The sequence below is a fragment of the Vulpes vulpes genome, chromosome 7, assembly GCF_048418805.1.
Source record: "Vulpes vulpes isolate BD-2025 chromosome 7, VulVul3, whole genome shotgun sequence".
Taxonomy (NCBI): Eukaryota; Metazoa; Chordata; class Mammalia; order Carnivora; family Canidae; genus Vulpes; species Vulpes vulpes.
Genome location: NC_132786.1, coordinates 26,200,021 through 26,222,796, shown reverse-complemented (window position 1 = coordinate 26,222,796; position 22,776 = coordinate 26,200,021). Strand labels below are relative to the sequence as shown.

Below are 22,776 nucleotides of genomic sequence, written 5' to 3'. Positions count from 1 at the left end.
CTGATCACTCAGTTTTCATTGTAATCTCTTCTTTTATGTATCCATTTTAAGTTGAATCTCTAAAGAATTAACCATATTTGTTTTTTAAGATTACCTTCTGTTCATATAATTTCTACTTCATCCAGAGTCAGTTCTATTTTATTAAATTTTGGAACTTATCTTGGAAGCTGCTGTCTTTCCTCAAATGTCTGTTGGAGTTATTCTTTTCCCATCCATATGGCATGAATTAAAAGACTGAGTACCCAAAGATAGATACCTAGAATTTCTCTGTATGTGTGGAGTGCATCCCCAGCAGGCCTCTTTCTTGTAAATAGAGAGGGCTGAGAAGAATCTTGATGAGTTCAGATTTGTCAACTGGTATGGGGTAGGCCGGTGGGCTGCCTGCTATAATCAGGCTAAGTGCTTAGAGACCACCAAGCCTCTAGGTAGGGAGGATGGTGGGAGAGGGTCTAACATGGGAAGCTGTTTTATAGATAATTCTTCAGTTAATCAGAGTGACATCTATTCTTCTTCCCATTCTGGGTATGGACACCTGTCAACCCTGGGCTTTTTGTTTCTCTGGGCTTTATCTGAACCCTTCTGGGTTAAGGTCTTGGTTGTGATTTCTGCTTTATTTTACCTGTGATTATAACCCTATCCTTTTCAGTCTGAAAAACTCATTAAAATTTCTGGCTTAATAATTTTCCTCTTTTTCTCAGAATTGTTTTTTTTTATTTTTTTTAATTTTTTTATTTTTATTTATTTATGATAGTCACACAGAGAGAGAGAGAGAGGCAGAGACACAGGCAGAGGGAGAAGCAGGCTCCATGCACCGGGAGCCCGATGTGGGATTCAATCCCGGGTCTCCAGGATCGCGCCCTGGGCCAAAGACAGGCGCTAAACCACTGCGCCACCCAGGGATCCCTTTCTCAGCATTGTTAACAAATTTATTCTCTTTTGAAATTTGCTTTCATTTTATTTATTTTTTAAAACAAGATTTTATATATTTATTCATGAGAGACACAGAGCGAGAGAGGCAGAGACATAGGCAGAGAGAGAACCAGGCCCCCTGTGGGGAGCCCAATGTGAGACTTGATCCCCCAGACCCAGGATCCTGCCCTGAATCGCAGGCAGATGTTCAACCACTGAGCCACCCAGGGGTCCCTGTTTTCATTTTAATAGGACTTAGAAAATGAGAGGAGGCAAACTTGTATCCTTGTCTGTCATAGTAACCCAGAAGCCTGAATGTTTCTTTTTTTTCCAGTTTTGTTGACATAATTGACAGCATTGTGTAATTTTAAGGTATATAATATGATGACTTGATGTATAAATATATTGTGAAGTGATTACCATATTAAGTTTAGTTAGCACATGTATATGTCACATAGTCACTATTTCTTTCTCTTCTTTTTTTGTTTGTGGTGAGCATATTTAAGATCTACTCTTTAAGCACATATTGAAGATCTACTCTCTTCTTTTTTTTAATAATAAATTTATTTTTTATTGGTGTTCAGTTTGCCAACATACAGAATAACACCCAGTGCTCATCCCATCAAGTGCCCCCCTCAGGGCCTGTCACCCATTCAACCCCACGCCCCGCCCTCCTCCCCTTCCACCACCCCTAGTTCGTTTCCCAGAGTTAGAAGTCTTTATGTTCTGTCTCCCTTTCTGATATTTCCTACCCATTTCTTCTCCCTTCCCTTCTATTCCCTTTCACTATTATTTATATTCCCCAAATGAATGAGACCATATAATGTTTGTCCTTCTCCGATTGACTTATTTCACTCAGCATAATACCCTCCAGTTCCATCCACGTTGAAGCAAATGGTGGGTATTTGTCGTTTCTAATGGCTGAGTAATATTCCATTGTATACATAAACCACATCTTCTTTAATCCATTCATCTTTCGATGGGCACCGAGGCTCCTTCCACAGTTTGGCTATTGTGGCCATTGCTGCTATAAACATCGGGGTGCAGGTGTCCTGAAGTTTCATTGCATCTGTATCTTTGGGGTAAATACCCAACAGTGCAATTGCTGGGTCATAGGGCAGGTCTATTTTTAACTCTTTGAGGAACCTCCACACAGTTTTCCAGAGTGGCTGCACCAGTTCACATTCCCACCAACAGTGTAAGAGGGTTCCCTTTTCTCCGCATCCTCTCCAACATTTGTTGTTTCCTGCCTTGTTAATTTTCCCCATTCTCACTGGTGTGAGGTGGTATCTCATTGTGGTTTTGATTTGTATTTCCCTGATGGCAAGTGATGCAGAGCATTTTCTCATGTGCATGTTGGCCATGTCCATGTCTTCCTCTGTGAGATTTCTCTTCATGTCTTTTGCCCATTTCATGATTAGATTGTTTCTTTGCTGTTGAGTTTAATAAATTCTTACAGATCTTGGATACTAGCCCTTTATCTGATACGTCATTTGCAAATATCTTCTCCCACTCTGTAGGACGTCTTTTAGTTTTATTGACTGTTTCTTTTGCTGTGCAGAAGCTTTTTATCTTAAGTCCCAATAATTCATTTTTGCTTTTGTTTCCCTTGTCTTTATGGTTGTATCTTGCAAGAAGTTGCTGTGGCCATGTTCAAAAATAGTGTTGCTGTGTTCTCCTCTAGGATTCTGATAGATTCTTGCCTCACAGTTAGATCTTTCATCCATTTTGAGTTTATCTTTGTGTATGGTATAAGAGAATGGTCTAGTTTCATTCTTCTGCAAGTGGATGTCCAATTTTCCCAGCACCATTTATTGAAGAGACTGTCTTTTCCAGTGGATAGTTTTTCCTACTTTGTTGAATATTAGTTGACCATAAAGTTGAGGGTCCACCTCTGGATTAAAAGAGGTGGCATTGATCTGTGTGTCTTCTGTTCCATTGATCTATGTGTCTGTTTTTGTGCCAGTACCACACGTCTTGATTACGACAGCTTTGTAGTACAACCTGAAATCCAGCATTATGATGCCCCTGGCTGTGGTTTTCTTTTTTAAAATTCCCCTGGCTATTTGGGGTCTTTTCTGATTTCACACAAATCTTAAGATGATTTATTCCAACTCTCTGAAGAAAGTCCATGGTATTTGGATAGGGATTGCATTAAATGTGTAAATTGCCCTCGGTAGCATTGACATTTTCACAATATTAATTCTTACAGTCCGTGAGCATGGAATATCTTTCCATCTCTTTGTGTCTTCCTCAGTTGCTTTCAGAAGTGTTCTGTAGTTTTTAGGGTATAGATCCTTTACCTCTTTGGTTAGGTTTATACCTAGGTATCTTATGCTTTTGGGTAACAATAGTAAATGGGATTGACTCCTTAATTTCTCTTTCTTCAGTCTCATTATTAGTGTATAGAAATGCCACTGATTTCTGGGCATTGATTTTGTATCCTGCCACACTGCCGAATTGCTGTATGAGTTCTAGCAATTTTGGGGTGGAGTCTTTTGGGTTTTCTAGGTACAGTATCATGTCATCGGCGAAGAGGGAGAGTTTGACTTCCTCTTTGCCAATTTGAATGCCTTTTATTTCTTTTTGTTGACTGATTGCTGAGGCTAGGGCTTCTAGTACTATGTTGAATAGCAGTGGTGAGAGTGGACATCCCTGTCGTGTTCCTGATCTTAGGGGAATGGCTCCTAGTGTTTCCCCACTGAGAATGATATTTGTTGTGGGCTTTTTGTAGATGGCTTTTAAGATGTTGAGGAATGTTCCCTCTATCCCTATACTCTGAAGAGTTTTGATCAGGATTGGATGCTGTATTTTGTCAAATGCTTTCTCTGCATCTTTTGAGAGGATCCTATGGTTCTTGTTTTTTCTCGTGTTGATATGATCTATCACAGTGATTGCTTTACGAGTGTGAACCAGCCTTGCATCCTGGGGATAAATCCCACTTGATCATGATGAATAATCTTAATGTATTGTTGGATCCTATTGGCTAGTATCTTGTTGAGAATTTTTGCATCTGTGTTCATCAGGGATATTGGTGTATAATTCTCCTTTTTGGTGGGGTCTTTGTCTGGTTTAGGAATTAAGGTGATGCTGGCCTCATAGAATGAGTTTGGAAGTACTCCATCTCTTTCTATCTTTCGGAACAGCTTTAGTAGAATAGGTGTGGTTTCTTCTTTAAACGTTTGATAGAATTCCCCTGGGAAGCCATCTGGCCCTAGACTTTTGAGTCTTGGGAGGTTTTTTTTTTTTTTTTTTTTTTTTTAATTTTTTTTATTTATTTATGATAGTCACAGAGAGAGAGAGAGAGGCAGAGACACAGGCGGAGGGAGAAGCAGGCTCCATGCACCGGGAGCCCGATGTGGGATTCGATCCCGGGTCTCCAGGATCGCGCCCTGGGCCAAAGGCAGGCGCCAAACCGCTGCACCACCCAGGGATCCCTCTTGGGAGGTTTTTGATGACTGTTTCATTTTCCTCCCTGGTTATCAGCCTGTTCAGGTTTTCAATTTCTTCCTGTTCGAGTTTGGTAGCTTGTGGTTTTCCAGAAATATGTCCATTTCTTCTAGATTGCCTAATTTATTGGCAGATAGCTCCTCATAATAAGTTATTACAATCGTTTGTATTTCCTTGGTATTGGTGGTGATCTTTTTCATTCATGATTTTATTAATTAGAGTCTTTTCTCATTTGTTTTTGATTAAGGCTGCTAATGGTTTATCTATATTATTAATTCTTTCAAAGAACCAACTCCTGGTTTTGTTGATCTGTTCCACAGTTCTTCTGGTCTCTATTTCATTGAGTTTTGTCGAATCTTTATTAACAGTCTTCTGCTGGGTGTAGGATCTATTTGCTCTTCTTTCTACAGCTCCTTTAGGTGCAAGTTTAGCTTTTGTATTTGAGTTCTTACCAGTTTTTGGATGGATGCTTGTATTGCCAAGTATTTCCCCTTTAGGACTGATTTGGTGTTTCCCAAAGATTTTGAACGGTTGTATCTTCATTCTCATTAGTTTCCATGAATCTTTTTAATTCTTCCCTAATTTTCTGGTTGACCCTTTCATCTTTTAGCAGGATGGTATTTAATCTCCACGTGTTTGAATTCCTTCCAAACTTCTTCTTGTGGTTTAGTTCTAGTTTCAAAGTATTATGGTCTGAAAAAACGTGGGGGACAATCCCAATCTTTTGGTGTCGGTTAAGACCTAATTTGGTACTCAGTATGTGGTCTATTCTGGAGAAGGTTCCATGTGCACTTGAGAAGAATGTGTATTCAGTTGTATTTGGATATAAAGTTCTGTAAATATCTGTAAAATCCATCTGGTCTAGTGTATCATAGAAAGCTCTTGTTTCTTTGGAGATGTTGTACTGAGAAGATCTGTCAATTACAGAAAGTGCTGTGTTCAAGTCTCCCAGTATTAGCGTATTATTATCTAATTTTGTCTTGGGGATCCCACAGTAGCTCGGCTGTTTGGCTCCTGCCTTTGTCTCAGGGCACAATCCTGGAGTCCCGGGATTGAGTCCTGCATCGGGCTCCCAGTATGGAGCCTACTTTTCCCTCTGCCTGTGTCTCTGCCTCTGTCTCTCTCCCTCTCTATGTCTAACATACATACATACATACATACATACATACATAAATAAATAAATAAATAAATCTATCTTAAAAAAAAATCCTGTCTATGTTTGTCTTAACTTTGGTTTTTAAGAGATTGATATACTTGGCAGCTCCCACATTCGAGGCATAAATATTCATGATTGTTAGTTCCTCTTGTTGGATAGGTCCTTTAAGTCTGATATAGTGTCCCTCTTCATCTCTTACTACAGTCTTTGGGATAAACTTTAACTTATCTGATATTAGGGTGGCTACACCTGCTTTCTTTTGAGGAACATTTGAATGGTAAATGGTTCTCCAACCTTTTATTTTCAGGCTGTAGGTGTCCTTAGGTCTAAAATGAGTCTCTGGTAGACAGCAAATAGATGGGTCTGAAGCCCTGTGCCTTTTGAGGGGATCGTTAAGCCCATTCACGTTCAGAGTTACTATTGAAAGATACGAATTTAGTGTCATCATAGTACTTACTCAGTCCCTGTTTTTGTGGATTGTTTCCTTGGACTTCCTCTTTTATTTTTAAAGTGTCCCCGTTAATATTTCTTGCAGAGCTGTTTTGGTGGTCACATATTCTTTTCAGTTTCTGCCTATCTTGGAAGGTCTTTATCTCTCCTTCTATTCTGAATTAGAGCCTTGCTGGATCAAGTATTCTTGGCTGCATGTTCTTCTCATTTAGGATCCTGAATATATCCTGCCAGCCCTTTCTGGCCTGCCAGGTCTCTGTGGAAAGGTCTGCTGTTAACCTAATACTTCTCCCCATAAAGGTTAGGTATCTCTCGTCTCTGGCTGCTTTAGGGATCTTCTCTTTATCTTTAGAATTTGCAATTTTCACTATTAAATATTGGGGTGTTGAATGGCTTTTATTGATTTTAGGGGGGTATCTCTGTCTCCTGGATCTGAATGCCTGTTTCCTTCCCCAGGTTAGGGAAGTTCTCAGCTATGATTTGTTCAAATACACTTTCTGGTTCTCTGTCCCTGTTGGTGCCCTCTGGAACCCCATTAAATGTAGATTTTTCCTTCTGAGGCTGTCATTTATTTCCCTTAACGTTTCCTCATGATCTTTAAATTGTTTTTCCCTTTTTTCCTTGGTTTCCTTCCTTTGCTTTTGGTGTGAGAAGGAAGCTGAATAATTCTTAATGATGGAAGGTTTTGGGTAAATGTGGAGCATCTTATTGATTCTGTTGACCGCCTCCCCATTCACACAGAATTCCTGGAAGGCAGGATGCAAACAAAGTAGCATTGCAGCCTAACCCTATTCATTGCATCTGGACCCGGGACCCAGGAAAGCTAGGAGACATTGCTTTAGGAAAAAAGTGGGTTGGTGTAGAAAATCACAAACGTTTGAAGTAACAAATGACAAATCCACTAACTCTAGGGTCTTCTGTTGTATTATTTTCTTGTCTTCATCACAGATACAGTTGGTTTGTTATTTTATGCCTAGTCCTTTGGTAAATCCTCTATCTTTGACACATTGTATTTAGTTTGCTCCTTCCTTTACCCTTCCCAGCCTCCTTCCCACCCATGATAGGAAGCAGAAAGATAATTTTACAGTATGATACGCAAGTATATATTAGACTAGCTCACCAATCCTTGGCCCTTATTAAATTGGCCAAATGTCCAGATGTCTTCTGTTATTTTAGCTATTGCATAGACCCTGCTGGATAGGCTGTAGTCTTCAGTGGTCTGTTCTGGCATGGTGAAGTAGGCCAGGAAGTGACTGTAATCTTTGTCTCTGGGTAGCGTTTTGGGTAATGATAATCCAGCATTTCATCTTCTCCTGGCTTGGTCCACATATGTGCACAATGAACTATATACTGGTAGCCTCAGCCACCTCCTCAGAACTGCCTGGTGTTTCTTGGACTGAGATAGCTAAGGAACGTTGCAGAAATCAATGTGGAGGGCATGTTGAAAAGCTTGTTCCTCCTCTCTGCTCAGTACAGTATTTTAATTTTGCCTAGGAGATCCATTTTTTTTGAACCATTGTTCATTGTATTTTTTTTTAAGGCACCTATTGAAATACTGAACAGGATTTGACTTTGAGAGTGGGATACGATCAACTTTAGAACAGGACATCTCAATCGGAAAAGAGAGCTCCCCCCCCCCCCCAAATTGAAGTATAGTTGATACATAAGGTTAAATTAGTTTTAGGTGTACAGCATAGTGATTTAGAAAAAAGCTTTTATCTTGCTAAAACTAAAGGCACCACATGTAGTTGAGATCAAACTTATTTTAGGTACTTATTAGCCATTAAGGATTCATTTTTAAGGATTTCTCTTCTTTGTTTCATACTAGATGTGTCTAGTGTTTCATACTAGTGTATTCAAACACATACTAGTGTTTCAAACACATACTAGTGTTTCAATGTGTCTGTGTTTCATACTAGAGAGATAGTCTGTTCTTGACTTGCAGAACTTGCCGAGTGCTGTTGGGATGTTTTAGAGTAAATTTGGGTCCTTGAGATGGATCCCTGAACCAAATATTTTATTGTCAAGTGTAGAGACTGCTTTACAAAGTGTGCCTTTGGCAGCATTGCTCTCCGTCTTCCTTAAATCAACTGTCTAATCTTAAGTTTCCTTTTATTTTTAGGTAGAAGGTGTCTTTTCCCTTTTATTTTGCAAAGCAAGGGTTATATGCAGCCGTCTTTCATTCATGTTTAGCTTAGCCAATGTTTTATTTAAAAATTAAGCTAACTTTTAAAATTTGGGAGATTCCATACAAAAACCCAGATTTCAACCTTCTGTTAAAAATCTGAGACTGCAATGCTCAGTGGGCACTGATGCTAAGTAGCAGCTGGCCCTGTTGGAGCTCAGGTTCACCAGTGGTCACCAGCCCTTTTGTGTGGTCTCCTGTTTTGCCTGCCTTATGCTTGTAACCTCCTGAAGTTTGTAGGCATTTTGAGCTTATGGTCTCTGCTTCAAAGTCATACTAGTGTAAGACTTGACACATTCAGTCATGTTTTGCAATAATGATTCATTATGTCATACTTTGCAACCCTGACTAGCATCCAGCAGTGGGTATATCATGAAGCTAATGCGGAGGACTTTTCCAAGGCCTTGAGAGACATAGCAGTTTTTTCTTCTTTCTCTTAATGAGAATACCCCAAATTGGGCAAGTTTCAGGAGGCACAAAACTAAATCTGGCCCTGCCAGCATGAAAATCACCTTTTCATAGAACTCTTAAAAAGAATGAAGATTCCTGGGCCCTACCTTCTCTAGGCCTATGCAATCAGAATCTCTGAGCAAGGCACTCAGGCATCTCTAAATTTTTTTTTTAAGATTTTATTTATTCATGAGAGAGAGTGAGAGAGAGAGAGGCACAGACGCAAGGAGAAACAGGCTCCATGCAGAGAGCCTGATGTGGGACTCGATCCTGGGTCTCCAAGATCACACCCTAGGCTTGAAAGCAGCGCTAAACCACTGAGCCACCTGGGCTGCCTGGCATCTCTAAATTTTTAAGCAGCCCTCCAGGTGATTATTATACACACAAGCTTAAGAACCACTTTATTAAAAATACTGATTCAAAGGGATACATGCACCCTGATGTTTATAGCGGCATTATCTACAACAGCCAAATTATGCAAATAGCTCGTGTCCACTGACTGATGAATGGATAAAGAAGAAGTTGTATATATATACAATGGAATATTACTCAGCCATCACAAAGAATGAAATCTTGCCATTTGCAACATGTGGATGGAGCTAAATAAGTTGTTCAGAGAAAGACACCATATGATTTCATTCATATGTGAAATATAAGAAATAAAACAAATGAGCAAAGAAATAAAACAAATGAACAAAGGGAAAAAAGAGAGAGAGAGAGAGGTGCAAACTAAGAAACAGAATCTTAACTATAGAATACAAACTGATGGTCACCAGAGGGGAGGTCAGTGGAGGGATGCATGAACTGGGTGATGGGGATTAAGGAGGGCACTTGTGATGAGCACTAGGTATGGTATAGAAGTGCTGAATCACTATACTGTACACATGAAACTAATATTACACTGTACATTAACTAACTGGAATTTAAATAAAAACTGCATTTAAAATTTTTCTTACTACTAAAAGGATTTATCAATACATTTGAACTATGATTGTGGATATATTTTACAGACATTCAAAACCGAAGGGCTTAGGGACCACTGCCAGTTTGAAGACCCATCAGTGAAATGAGAAGACATCTCTGAAATTAAAAAGTAATGTCAATAGGAAAATGTGATTTGATTATAAAAATAATGTGCATTAATTTTTAAAGAATTTATGAAGAAGTTTTCACATATCTGTGATAATTTGTCTATTCATGTGGAATTTCATCAGCAATTTTTGTTTTGCTAGTATTTATGTAAATGTTTGCTTTGGAAAACATTTTTGTATAGGTGGAATGAGGTAAAAATTCTGGAGTTACTATAACGTCAGACAGTAATATGAGGGAAAGTAAGATTGCAGCCTGATACAGCTGCCTCTGTTCTTATTGCTTGAGGAGGTTGAATGGTTATTTTAAGGCAGTGGTTTTGGAAATTTGTGGGGATGTTTTTAATTGTCACAATGATTGGGAATGAAGGTTGGCTACTGGCCTTTCATGGGTTAGACCAGGGATGGTAGGTATCCTGTAGTGCTTGGGACAGTTCTGTACAGGGAAGAAGTGTTCGATATGCTGCATGACTTTGAATGTCCTCCTAGATGGTACCATAGGGGAGAAAATGTGTTTTTAATGATCTGGACTTAGGATATCTAAACAGTGTTTTCTGCATTATTTTAAATATTGCTGCATTTTCTAGGATTATAACTATCATGTGAACCAAGGGAAGATTTTACTTAGTTTGGAAATTTACAAAAATTGTCCACTGTTTCAAAATACCATGTCCCACAGGCCATGTTCCTGCTGTTGAGTTGTCCACTTCACACCCTGTTAGTCTGTGCTCAAGCCTTGCTGTCCAGGTAACTCTGTGCTTAGGTGCAGGCAAGCAGCTGATTAACCTAAGTACTTACATAATGAAAATAATTTTAATTTTTGTATTGCATTTAGTAAATTGCTGAGTGTACCACATTCCATAAATTATTATATTAATTATCTTGAACTTTACATTTAGGCAGGTTATATTATTTTTAATTGTCACTTCAGGATAATAAAGGAGGAGACATTGTAAAATATTTGTTATAAAATCATGACCTGAGTTGAAGGCAGACGCTCAGCCCTTGAGCCACCCAGGTGCCCCTGAGAATGTAGTATTTAAAGGAAAATCAGCAGGATTAGTTGGAATATGGAAGGAAATCAGGACAGGAAGATTATTTGGGAAACGAGAGAAAGGCTTTTAATAAGGGATTAATTCATGCCATATATGAATCTAGTAAGATTAAGACTGGAGTGTCTAGAAATTAAGAGGTAACTGAATGCAATAAAATAGAGAAATGTGTGTATGTTTAAAGTTGTTTAGGTTAAACCTTGTGGTCTTATGACTTGTTAAAATCGCTCAGGGTAGATGGTTGCTGTTTCCTTGAAATGACTCCTCACCCCATGGCAGCCCACAGTGGCTTTTGTCACTGAGACAGAAGAGTGACTGCATCTCCTAAGTAAAATTCTGCATGTATTTACTGCTAAGCGAGAATGTTTTCTGGAGTATAGAGTGGCAAGTATTTGAATACCAGGACTGGTGTGCCCTAAGCAGCATGATATGGTTTAAAATATGTGAGGAAACAATATTCCACCTGCCACTGTCCACCACTTTCTTGAGCGTTCTCATGTCAGGCTGAGTGAGGATGAGGACTGGTCAGAGCCCAGGGGCCTCAGCTCAGTGGACCAGGACATGGTGAGTCTTTGTTCCTTTTAGGATAATCCTACACCTGGAGGTTTGATTAATTGATAGGCACAACATGATTTTGAAAACTGGACCATCTTTTAGGATAACACTTTAACCTAATTACAGACAGATTTCTAGGTTTTCCTTCAATGAGTAGATATCCCCCCCCCCCCCCCCCCCCGCCCCCGAAAGCTTGGAAGGAAATTTTTTGAAACTACAGAATTGTATTCCCGAGTTCTAAATTGTTCACATTCTGTTACTAGTGAGACGACACTGTCCTCTAGTGGACAGAGTGTGTGGCACTTCCAGTAGCAGTTGTCAAGTTGTCAAGTGCTTTTCCTGCAGGCAGATTTCCTGCAGATTTGGAGGTCACTAATATGCTTTTGTTCTTTCTGCCTAATCTAATCTGGGGGTTTATAAAAATTCCAGTGGTGTACAAATACATAATCTCATTATGTTATGAAATGAAAGATTTTGGATTTTTTTTGAAGGTTTTATTTATTTGAGAGAGACTTGGCTAGACAGAGAGAGAACACTAGTGGGGAGGGGTGAGAGGGAGAGGGTGAGACCAGATGCCCCGGTGAGCAGGGAGCCTGACACAGTCTCCATCCCAGGACCCTGGGACCTTGACCTGAGCCGAAGGCAGATGCTTAACAGACTGAGCCAGCCAGGCATCCCAAGATTTTGGAATTTTTATGGAAAAAAAAAATCCACTTCAGTTTTTGAAATAGAGATGTTAACCAACTATACCATCAGATGGACATTTTAGTAGGCTGCTGATAATAATATTGCCTGAATATAAGATACATTAAAATAATACATGAAACCCAGTCTGGAATGCTATTTGTTTTTTTTCCCCTCATATATAAATAAATTTTGGCAAAAACTTCCAAAGAAGTCAGTATTACTGGAGATGTAATGATTGAAAGACAAATGTGGAAAGTCCTAAATTTTCCTTAACAAATAGGTTTTTGGTTTCTGTGCTTGTTTTGCTCTGTATTAAATTATGATATAGGCTGATAAAGTGACTAGGATATTTTTCTTAATTTTTTTGGTTCAATCCTGAGTGAACCATTTCACACACTTATTATGTAACAGATACTCTACTAGAAAATTTTTATATTAGTTTAAACCTCAGAAGAATCCTCTGATCCTCTGATACTAGTGTCGTGTTCCCTCCCCCACTTTATTTCATGGATGAGACTCACTGAGATTTAAATAATTTAACCTTAGGTTTCACAGGCATGGGGCTGGCATGCCAGCTTGAGTGTGACTTCTGAGCCTAAGTCTTCCCACAATGTCCTAGGTTTTCATAGAGAATCAGAGTGGGTGCCACTGTTCCCCCAGCTGCCATCTACGTGAAACTGGACTGTAATTCTGACTTAGTCATTGGTAGTATGATATTGGATAAATTATTTAACTTTTTGGCTTCACTTTTTCTTCCTTTTTTTTTTTTTTTTTAAATCTTGAAACAAAATCTTCATGTCTCCCTGAGGTTTGGGGAATGAGGAGACGTTGATATGAGTCCATGCCTTATCCCAGTCAACCAAAGGCACCCCCTCATTTATCTCTTCTACATATTGGACTATTGTGTGAGATACCATTTGAAGGCACCACTTTTCCTCTTAAAACATTTTTGTTTTGTTGGTCTGTGTGATTTCTGAGGTCTCATGTAGATCATTATTTTTTGACAGGTGTTGATGCAATGTAGTACCCCTTTGTATTTTCGTTTGAGAGGGAAAGGAGATAGGACCTAAGGCATCAGATTATTTAATGCATGTTCCTTCCTTTGGTAGCAATGCTGATGACAAGGCCATTAAATGAGGAAGAAAGCAGACTCTTGATGGAGCAGTCTTCTGTGTCTCAGGATACTGAAAAGTCTCAAATCTTTTATTTGTTATAATTGGAGCATCCAGCCTGCCCTTGTTTCCTTGCAGTGTAACTTCCTCAACCCAAGCCTCTTCATCCAGAGGGAAATTATAATGCCAGGAATGTGATAAAAGTAAAAAATCATAAAAATACTGAAACATAAATTAAAATATCTATTTGCTGTTGACATTGTAGAATTAGAGATTTCTTGGCAAAATACACGAGAGCAATGAGCAAGACCAAGCACCCTTTCATACATTGCTGTGTTATCTGTGTTTTCTTTTATAGTTTTTTTTCCCCTTGTTGTGTCTGTTCTGTTCGTATATTGGAGTATCCAGTCAGTATTCACTCACTTGATAAGACAGTGGTGCTGACAAGGCCAGAGTCCAATCCTAAGGAATAGATAAGTTTATTTCAGTATATCAGGAGACCTACAAACAATTTTACAAAAATATTTCTGTTGATTATGAGGGTGGCACCAGCAAATGAACAAGGATGGCTCAATGTAAAACCCAACTAACTGTACTAAGGAAAAAGCAGTTTAGAGAGCTTGCCTTTTTGATGCACATTGTTAAATATTTAATTGGTCTCTTTAGTTGTCCTTGGAACAGCTGGCATGGTGAACTTTGAGTTAGTCCTGGTGAAAATGAAGAGAATTCTTAAAAGAAGCTTGACACCCTGTTCTTTTTTTTTTTTTTCACCCTGTTCTTTTTAAAGGAAAAATGACTAGAGATTCTTTGTGGTGGCAAGTTCCCTAAAATGTGTTGGGAAGTGAGATTTAAATAGCTTTGGTTCTTATATCTAGGTGATTAAAAATAAGAGGAAAAAAGTAAGGGCAGGAAATAAGTATCTCTTGTTGAATACATTTGAATAATCTTTACAAATATTTATTGAGTATTTGCTGCATACCCAATACTGCTAATCACTACTTATGGGAAGCTGATGAATTTATGAGCAAGATGGTATACTCGGAACCACTAAATAGAAGATGATGTATTTAAGTGCCAGATAATTGGTTTAAACCTCATGAACAGATGACTAATTTCATGCTAAAGATCCTGCATAGAGACAGACATACGTTATAAAAGGAGACAGACTGTCAAGATCAGAAGCAGCATGGGAAGCCAAGGAGATGTGGTCATCATATTATGTACAGGAGAGGAGAGAACAGAGCAGTGGGTAAAAGCATAATCAGAGGCTTCTTGGAGGGATGATGATGTGTTCTGTGTCTTAAAGTAGTTAGTATTTGAACATAGGGAAAGAATGGGGAGAACATTGTGTTCTGGGAGAAGATGAGAGTGATGTGGAGAGCAGTAGAATATTGACTCCAGTGGAGGGGTGAGTGAAGGTATGAATGTCATGGCCTTTAGTATCAGCTCAGAAAGGTGTGATTTGCAGTCTGTCCTGAGAAGCTTTACTTACTCTCTGTCCGGAAAAGCTTTATTTAATCCCTCTCAATCTGATTGAGGGCCCCCTCTGTACCTTAGAGTACAGAGCTTTTGAGTCAGTCATTCTGAAAGGCACTAATTTATTTGTAGATTTTTCCTGACTAAATAGGACTTCCACTACACCTGTGACCCTGCCTGGAATTTGGCTATTTTTGAAATTCCACATTCTTCAATTTACCTATTATATTCATGGTGGATTACTTCTATGATAGTTTGATTTTAACTTTTTTATGTTGAATCTTAAAATTTAGATTTTTGTGCTCTATTGGTTTCCTCATGTGCCAAGTGCAAGACATTAAAAATTAAATTCTGTTTAACAATACATTTAATGAATTTGTCTTAAAAAAAGACTAATTGAAAGAAAATTAAAATTTAGCCACTATGTATCATGAATATTATAATGTTTTATTTAGCTGCCCTTGTATTGACAGTGTGTTATTCCACTGGTATTTAGGAACTCATTTTTATCTCTGAATTTGAATTTTATAGAGATGTTTTACAGCAAGCCATGAAATGAAATTGAAACTTGAGGGTCCTTGCTGGTATTTTGCTCTCACCGCCCACCCATTTGCTTGTAACTCTAAATTTCTCCATTTCCTCTGTTTATGATCTTTGACATCTTCTGATTTGGGTATAATTTTTTGTTCTATGGTTTTTTTTATACTGTTCTATGTTTTTTTTTTTTATACTCCCAGTATAAAAAAAAAATATTGCCCAGACCCTTTGGTGCATTGACATTTTTTTGAATGACTTGAACTAAAAGGAAAATTTCTTAGGTGAGTGAAAGCTGTGAATGTCTAACATGAAACCCTCTGAGGGAGGATTTCTTAACTTCAGAGGGTCTATGAGGCCCCTAGAAATTTTATGCAGGGTTTCTGTAAATGTCCATCTGGATGTTTCTTATTGGGAAAGGGTCCATAGCTTTCTCTAAGAGATCCACGATACCAAAAAATTAAGAATCACTTCTGAGACTTGGGGAACAGAAAAATCAGTTTAAGGACTATATTTTCCTAGTCTTACAAATAAAACTATTATCCTAAATCAACAACACTAATAAGATGTTTATTGTAAAATAACCTCTGTGAAGTAGTTCAGTTACTGAATCTCTGTTGTCATTGTTTTTTGCAAGATATATCTCATACTACAAAGGTCAAATGGATTGATTTATACTTTATTTCTTCCTTTTAAAAAACTGACGTATTTACTGTATAGGGATTGCTTTCTATAATCTTTATAAATATGAGGAGTGGTGAAAAATGTTTTGGGTCCGTATATCCATGGATTGCCTTGTAACTTAACATTGTCATCATCCTAGTAAAGAATTAATGAGTACCTTTTAACTTTTGAACAGTAGGATAGTTATCTAGGATATAGAAAATGTGAAAAAGTAAGTGGGGAAAGCATTATGAAATCATGAATATATAAGGACCCAGTGAAAAGTATAGGCAATATATATTTTAAGAGTAAAAAGGAGGGAATGATCACAGAGTCGGGTCAAGCATGGAGGACCTCAGTGAGAAGTAGAATTTATGTGGGGATGGTCATGACTGATGAGAAAGGCATAGTTGGAAGAGAAGGAATAACTGCCTAATAGTTTTATGGGAACACAGCCATGGATTAATTTACTATTGTCTGTGGCTGTTTTTGCTACTGTGGCAGAGTTGCATATTTGTGTAGAGACCTTATGGCCCATGGAGCTTAAAATATTTACTATTTAGTCCTTTACAGAAAAGATTTGCTGATTCCTGAGTTAAAGAATTATAGCTTTAATTTAGTCACACTGGGAATTTGTTTTGTTTTGTTTGGGGGAAGGGAGGCATATAATGGGACTGTGGTGACAACAATGCTGTGAGAAAAGTACTTTAGGAAGATTAATATAGCAAAATTACTTAGAGTGTTTTAGAGGATATGAATTCATGCCGAGGTGGGGAGGCTGCTTAGGACCAGTAGCTAATTCCTAAAGCAATAGTACCTGCTCTAGAGAAGCGATAGTAATAATATAAATGAAGGGATAGACGCATAAGACTTTTAAGAAACTATAGTCTTGGAGACTAAAGATATGGGGAAATGTGAGGACTCTAAGGTGACGGGAAGTTAATGTTACATCAAAATAGGAATTCTCTCTCAGAAGCTAGCTTTTCAGGGAAGGTGATCACTATGACTTTGACATGTTGAATATATTACATGAGACATCTGTCAGGTAGTTTAGTATTGTTGACTCTTTGCTTTTTCCCTGCTTCTCTGGATGGACCCAACTTTCCAGGGATGGTAGGTACAATTTCAAGGGGGGCTGCCCTGAGACCCCATACAGGATCCCAGAAAAGAGAATTTATTTCCTCAGTCCAGGTTTCCTTTTTCCTGGTAGCACCTTTCAAAGCTTGAAGGCAGGGGGTTGGCTTGGTGAAATAAGGAGGATGTTTAACACATGTTTGATTACTGGCTATGGAGCAGCACAGGGCACAGCTTCCAAAGGCTCCCTGGAACATACCGATTCAAGTTTTGCCCATCATACAAAACTCTTCCTTTACATTCTTCACATGAGACACACATCCCTCCTAGATGCCTCCTAAGATCCCCCCCCACCCCTCCCACTGTGCAACCGAACTAGTTTTTTTGTGAACTGCTTCTAGCTGTGGTTCACTCTGTTTGTTTTCTCATTATGTTGTCATTAACTTGAGTTTCTCATATGTTGTCCTTATCTTAGGTTGACATGTAGGAATGTAGCCTCAAGACCCTTAACTCTCCTTGGGAAGATTTCCTCTGTGTTTGGCTTCCTTGGCTTCCTTCACTCTTTTTTTTTTTTTTTTTTTTAAGATTTATTTATTCATTGAGAGACACAGAAAGAGAGGCAGAGATACAGGCAGAGGGAGAAGCAGGCTCCTCACAGGGAGCCTGATGCGGAACTCGATCCCGGATTCAGGGATCACAACCTGAACTGAAGGCAGGCGCCCAATCGCTGAGCCACCCAGGCATCGCAGCTTCCTTCACTCTTGTACTTGAATACAAACTGGTCCAGAGTTCCCTTGTTTTCTTTCCTTGTTCTGTTACTGCAGTCCAAGGCAAGACCCCACCCCAGATGTCTGGTCTGGCTGATTGATAGTTGCTTCTGAATTAATTATTTGAATCATTGACGTCTTTCTCTTTCTATCTATAGTGGTCTCCATATGATTAGTATTTCCCGCTCAACAGAGGTGTGAGGTGGGCTGAAGCTTGGGAGAGATGTTGGGTCTGGACAACTGGAATTATCAGGGTAGAGCCCTACTTTCAAATACTATTTTGTGGTTTTCAGTTACTTTATCATGTGACCTTTCTAGTTTTAATCTTCTAGCAACCTTGTGAGGTAACTACATTATTGTTTGACTTGTGAATCAAAATTAATTGCAAATTTTTATTTTAGTGAATACAAAAGGCTGGAAAAAAGTTGACTTTTAATGATTTTTTAAAAAAATAATACATGAAAGCTGAAGCTCAGAAAGAAAAATATTTGCCCAAATTATATAGTAAGTAATGGAGCAAAGACTGATTCCTAGTAGTAATAGTAATATTAGCTAGTTTGTACTAAATATTTCCTATGTGCTGGGTGCCCTTTTAAGCACTTTATGTGTATTAACTCATTAGGATGCCTTTGCCACCATACCAGTTTGTCTTTTGGATGATAAATATTTATTACAAGCTCTTGTATTTTAGAAGGCAAAGAATGCTAAGTTCGAAGAGCAGTAAGCTGAGAATTGATCGATCTTTTTTTTTTTTACATTTGTTTTTATTTAAGTTCGATTTGCCAACATATAGTGTAACACCCAGTGCTCATCCCATCGAGTTCTTGATACTACCTATAATCAAAGGGCAGAAGAACCATGACCAGGACCAGGACGGTATATTGCTGTACAAGCCAATGGGGGGACAGTTTCTAAAAGAAATGGTATTCCCTTCTGTCCTTTGGCTGAGCAGATTGTGCTCAGTTTTGGGGGCTGAGTGGAGAGTTTGGTTCCCTGCCATCTAGCTCATGGATGCCCTTATTGCTCCCTACAGAGAGATGAAACTTTACATTTTACACTGACGTAGTTGAGATAAGATGAGAATTTTTGAACAGAAACTCTTACCAAAAGAAGGAAAGAAAATAGAGATAGCAAATAGAGGAGTTTATAGGATAGATAATTATTTAAGTATGGCTCACTGAGTCCTTCTGGCTAGCATTCGTTGCCCACTTGAATACAATTTGGATACTTACCAACTTTTCTATGTTAGGGGAGATTCAATTCCTCATAGTATTTGCTTTCAAATTTTACTTCTGTGTATGGATAAGGACCCCTCAGGTCACCTCTTTAGCTCAAGACTCTACTTTCCTTCTAATGCTGTCCTGGCACCCTTGGGCTCTGATTCCACCCTGGGCCCCATATGTGATGAAGGCAGTTTCCTGACTGTAAACATTTTCCTCGCTAATTATACACAACCAGAGTTTTGTGCCATCTTGAACTGCCCTGCGCTTTGATATTTGTGCTTCCTGAGATCTCAGAGGTATGAGGATACAACAGGTAACAAAATAAAAAAAATCAGTGACTTCATGGCAGTTTCATTTGGATCTTTGGAGGCTTATATTTTTATTACATTCTGAATAATGTTAATTAGCCAGTTGTCAGTGTAAGAATCTACTTAGGATAATATTGGAAATAACTAGACCATTCGACAATAACTAAATTATATTACTACTAAAAATGATGTTTATGTGGTTTATATTAATAAAAATAACATGATATGAATACTATGGTAAAATAAGTTAATACAATCAACAAGAAAATAAAAGTTCAAATCCCCAAACTCTGCTAGATTAAGATATAAGAATGAAGTATAATCTAATGATTTTGTTTCCTTCTACTCTTCTGTATGTGGGCTGGCAACTAAATTCCTTCTTCTTCCTTTTTTTTTAAACTTTGGCCTGAGAGATGTTTCTTGCTCTTCTTATCTTCTAATTGTGTGTCAGCAAGGTTTCTTCAGCTTTATACTCTTGATCTGTAAAAAGCAGTTAATATCCTATATACTCCCAAATTAGGGTAAGGATGTTTTCCTAAAAAGCTTGTCAGAAAAGGAGTGGCCTTATTTATTTATTTATTTTTAAAGATTTATTTATTTATTTATTTATTCATGAGAGACAGGCTGAGAGGCAGAGACATTGGCAGAGGGAGAAGCAGGCTCCTTACAGGGACCCCACGTGGGACTCGATCCCAGATCCCAGGATCACGACCTGAGCTGAAGGCAGGCGCCCACCGCTGAGCTACCCAGGCATCCCTGGAGTGGCCTTATACTCAAGTTTTTACTGTTCCTATATTAGAGATGTTTTTATTATTTTGAATAACAAAGAACTTTTTGGAGAAAGCACATTAGTTTGAAACAACTACAGATAATGCTAGTTGGGATGTTTACAGAAATCACTAAAACAGGTTAAAAAAAAAGAAGAAAATGTTTAAACACGTTTAGTAATTATTTCTGGGGAAATGATCCTAGAGTTGTAAGTGTCAGAAGTCACTGTAATGTAGCCTTTTAAAGATGACTTCCCAAGGACATAGAGTAAGTGGTTACATTATGAGTATCATCTAAAGTGAATGGATACTGTAGATTAGGGTAGAATTTCCAGTTACAGCATCACACAGATTTAAATATTGTTGCATCTCAATGTAAGACAGAACTGAAGATGTAATATAACTCAAAATAAGATGCTATGGTAGCAAAGATCCTAGTGACGAATTGCACGTGAAAAGCTTGAATAATATAATTCTCTGAAATATAAGTGAATAAAAGCTAATATTTTTGTTTTATGTGGTATGTTGTTAAATACATATATATACAAAATTAACATGGAAATAACAAAATACAAAATTAGCATAACATGTGCAAATTTGTACAAATATGGACAAATTAACAGTAAAAGTGCTAATAGATAAACTGAGATCTTTTAAAAAAAACTTTTTTTTTAAAGAGAGGTGGAGAGAGGAAGGAGGGGCAGAGGGAAAGGGAGAGAATCTTTAGCTGACTCCACACCCAACATGGAGCCCAGAAGTGGGACTTGATCTCATGACTTTGAGAACATGATTTGAGCTGAAATCAAGAGTTGGACACCTAAGTGACTGAGACCAACTCAGGCACCCCAGGTCTATTAAAAGTTTTAAGAGTTTGTTTGAGCAAAAATTAATTTGAATCAGGCAGCATCCAATATAGGAGACAGACAGGAGTTCCAATTTGCTGTATGAAATGAAAAACTAAATAGGCAGAAAGGAATGGAACAAGGAGGTTATAGTAGGCAACAAAATGGGTTGGTTATTGTAAAGTCACTTTCCTATAGGGGATGGCTGGGGCCTGTCAGGCATAGTATATAACTAGTACTGATCAGGTGATTCATTCCTGATTGAGTGGTGTAAGATTACATTGGTGAGAGTGCCAAAACTGTACTTCAGATATGTCTCAGTTTGGTACTGTGGAGCTTAGGAATAAGCGAGACCATTGCCTGTTGGTTTTTTTGTTTTGTTTTGTTTTTACTTTTTTATTATTTTGTGTTTTCTTTAATATGTTACATTTCACTGTAGAGTTAATTTTTTTTTAACAGTATTTTGGAGCATAAAGCTCTGGCATCATACCAGTCTTGGTATTGCCCACCACTCCTCTGTGCTCACTTGGATTTATTTCATGTTGTATCTTCCTAGATTCTATTTATCTGTCTGGGTGAAGCTTAAACATTCAGATGTATCTTATGATAGAGACAATAGACATATATAAACTAAATTTCAGTAACCTTGAAATTGGATTGAGTTTTTTTGTTTATTTTTTATTTTTAAGATCTAAGAACCAAACTTAAATTAAACTCTTGATTTACTGGAATTTGCTTAATGACAGACAGTTATTTCAAATAAGGAACTATTGTTACCAGTTCTTCTGATAGTATTGTCTTCCACATGGATTTAGGAATTAATAAAAGCTAACAATAAAATATGATATGGTGATAAGAATTGGCATCATATAGGCAGTCTTGATTTGTAAAAGTTTAATTCTGAAATCTCATACTAAATTAGGTAACAATTTGCTTGCTTGTCTGTATTACTTTGAAGATTTTGAGAAATAACACATATCAAATAACAATTTATTACCTACTGCTTATCATTTCTGAACTAAAAGGGGCAGTGCTAGGGATGCTAAAGAGGAGAAATACCTTACTGATTAGAAATTTTGTTCTTGGGCAGTGCCTAGTTGTTCATTTCTCTTAAAAATTTATTAGAAAATTTGTACCTGGTCTTTTTTTTTTTCCTGGCTTTGTTTTATCAGATATGGTAAGGCACACAGGCATGGAAGCAGTTGTCATGAAGGAAGAAGTTTATATCCACAGATCCCTAGAAACAGGAAGCATAGTAGGTATTCAGGGCAACATGGGGAAGGAGGCCAAGGGGGCCCAGTCTTTCCGGTGGTTCCTTGCAGGAAGGAATGGGCAAGCAGGATAGGTCCATGAGTATGTTTAGGATTGGATAGTTTGAATAATTTCATGGGTGTTCTGGTCTATCATGGTAGTTCCTACTTGTCCAGTACAAGGCCCTGGAGTGATTTAGGATAGGGGGAATATTGGTTTAAGAGTGTGAAGGATTTATGAAGGAAATGTGGTGTGGCTGTAGATTGGTTTGTATATCAAAAGTGCACTCTCCTGGGAGTCCATTGCTATCTCCAGGAAACAGCTACTGGGGCGGGGAGGCATGCGTTGCCTCCTCAAGAGCCAAGCTCCTAATGCCAGAGCATCAGTACAGCAAATAAGAAGATACAGTCAATATAAACTTTATATTACTGTACAAAATGTTTTATAATTTAAATTTCATACTTTATTAATAAACATTGGTTGTAGTTAGTTGGCATACTTTTACTTATAAAATATTCCTTTACATTCTAATGAAAAATAAATCCAGCTTTTTTGATTACTTCACTCTGTCATTGATATTTCTAGAAAAACTATTATATTTTACAGAAGAAGTATAAACAGAATATTGGTTTGAATTTTTTAATAGTTCTCCGAAGTATCTTGTATTATGCATCCTTTAATAACAATGACAGTATTATTAGATTAAGTTTCAGACATAAAATAATTTCAAGGATGGTACTTCTGTCAGTCTAAATAAAGAGGTAAACTGAGGCAAGC

General features: G+C 37.9%; 1 protein-coding gene across 8 annotated transcripts in view; it reads left to right on the top strand.

Annotated features, from left to right (window-relative positions):
* The window catches only part of PSD3 (pleckstrin and Sec7 domain containing 3), a 577,475-nt gene that overhangs the window by 144,828 nt on the left and 409,871 nt on the right, over nucleotides 1-22,776 (top strand). The gene's annotated exons all lie outside the window — the stretch shown is intronic.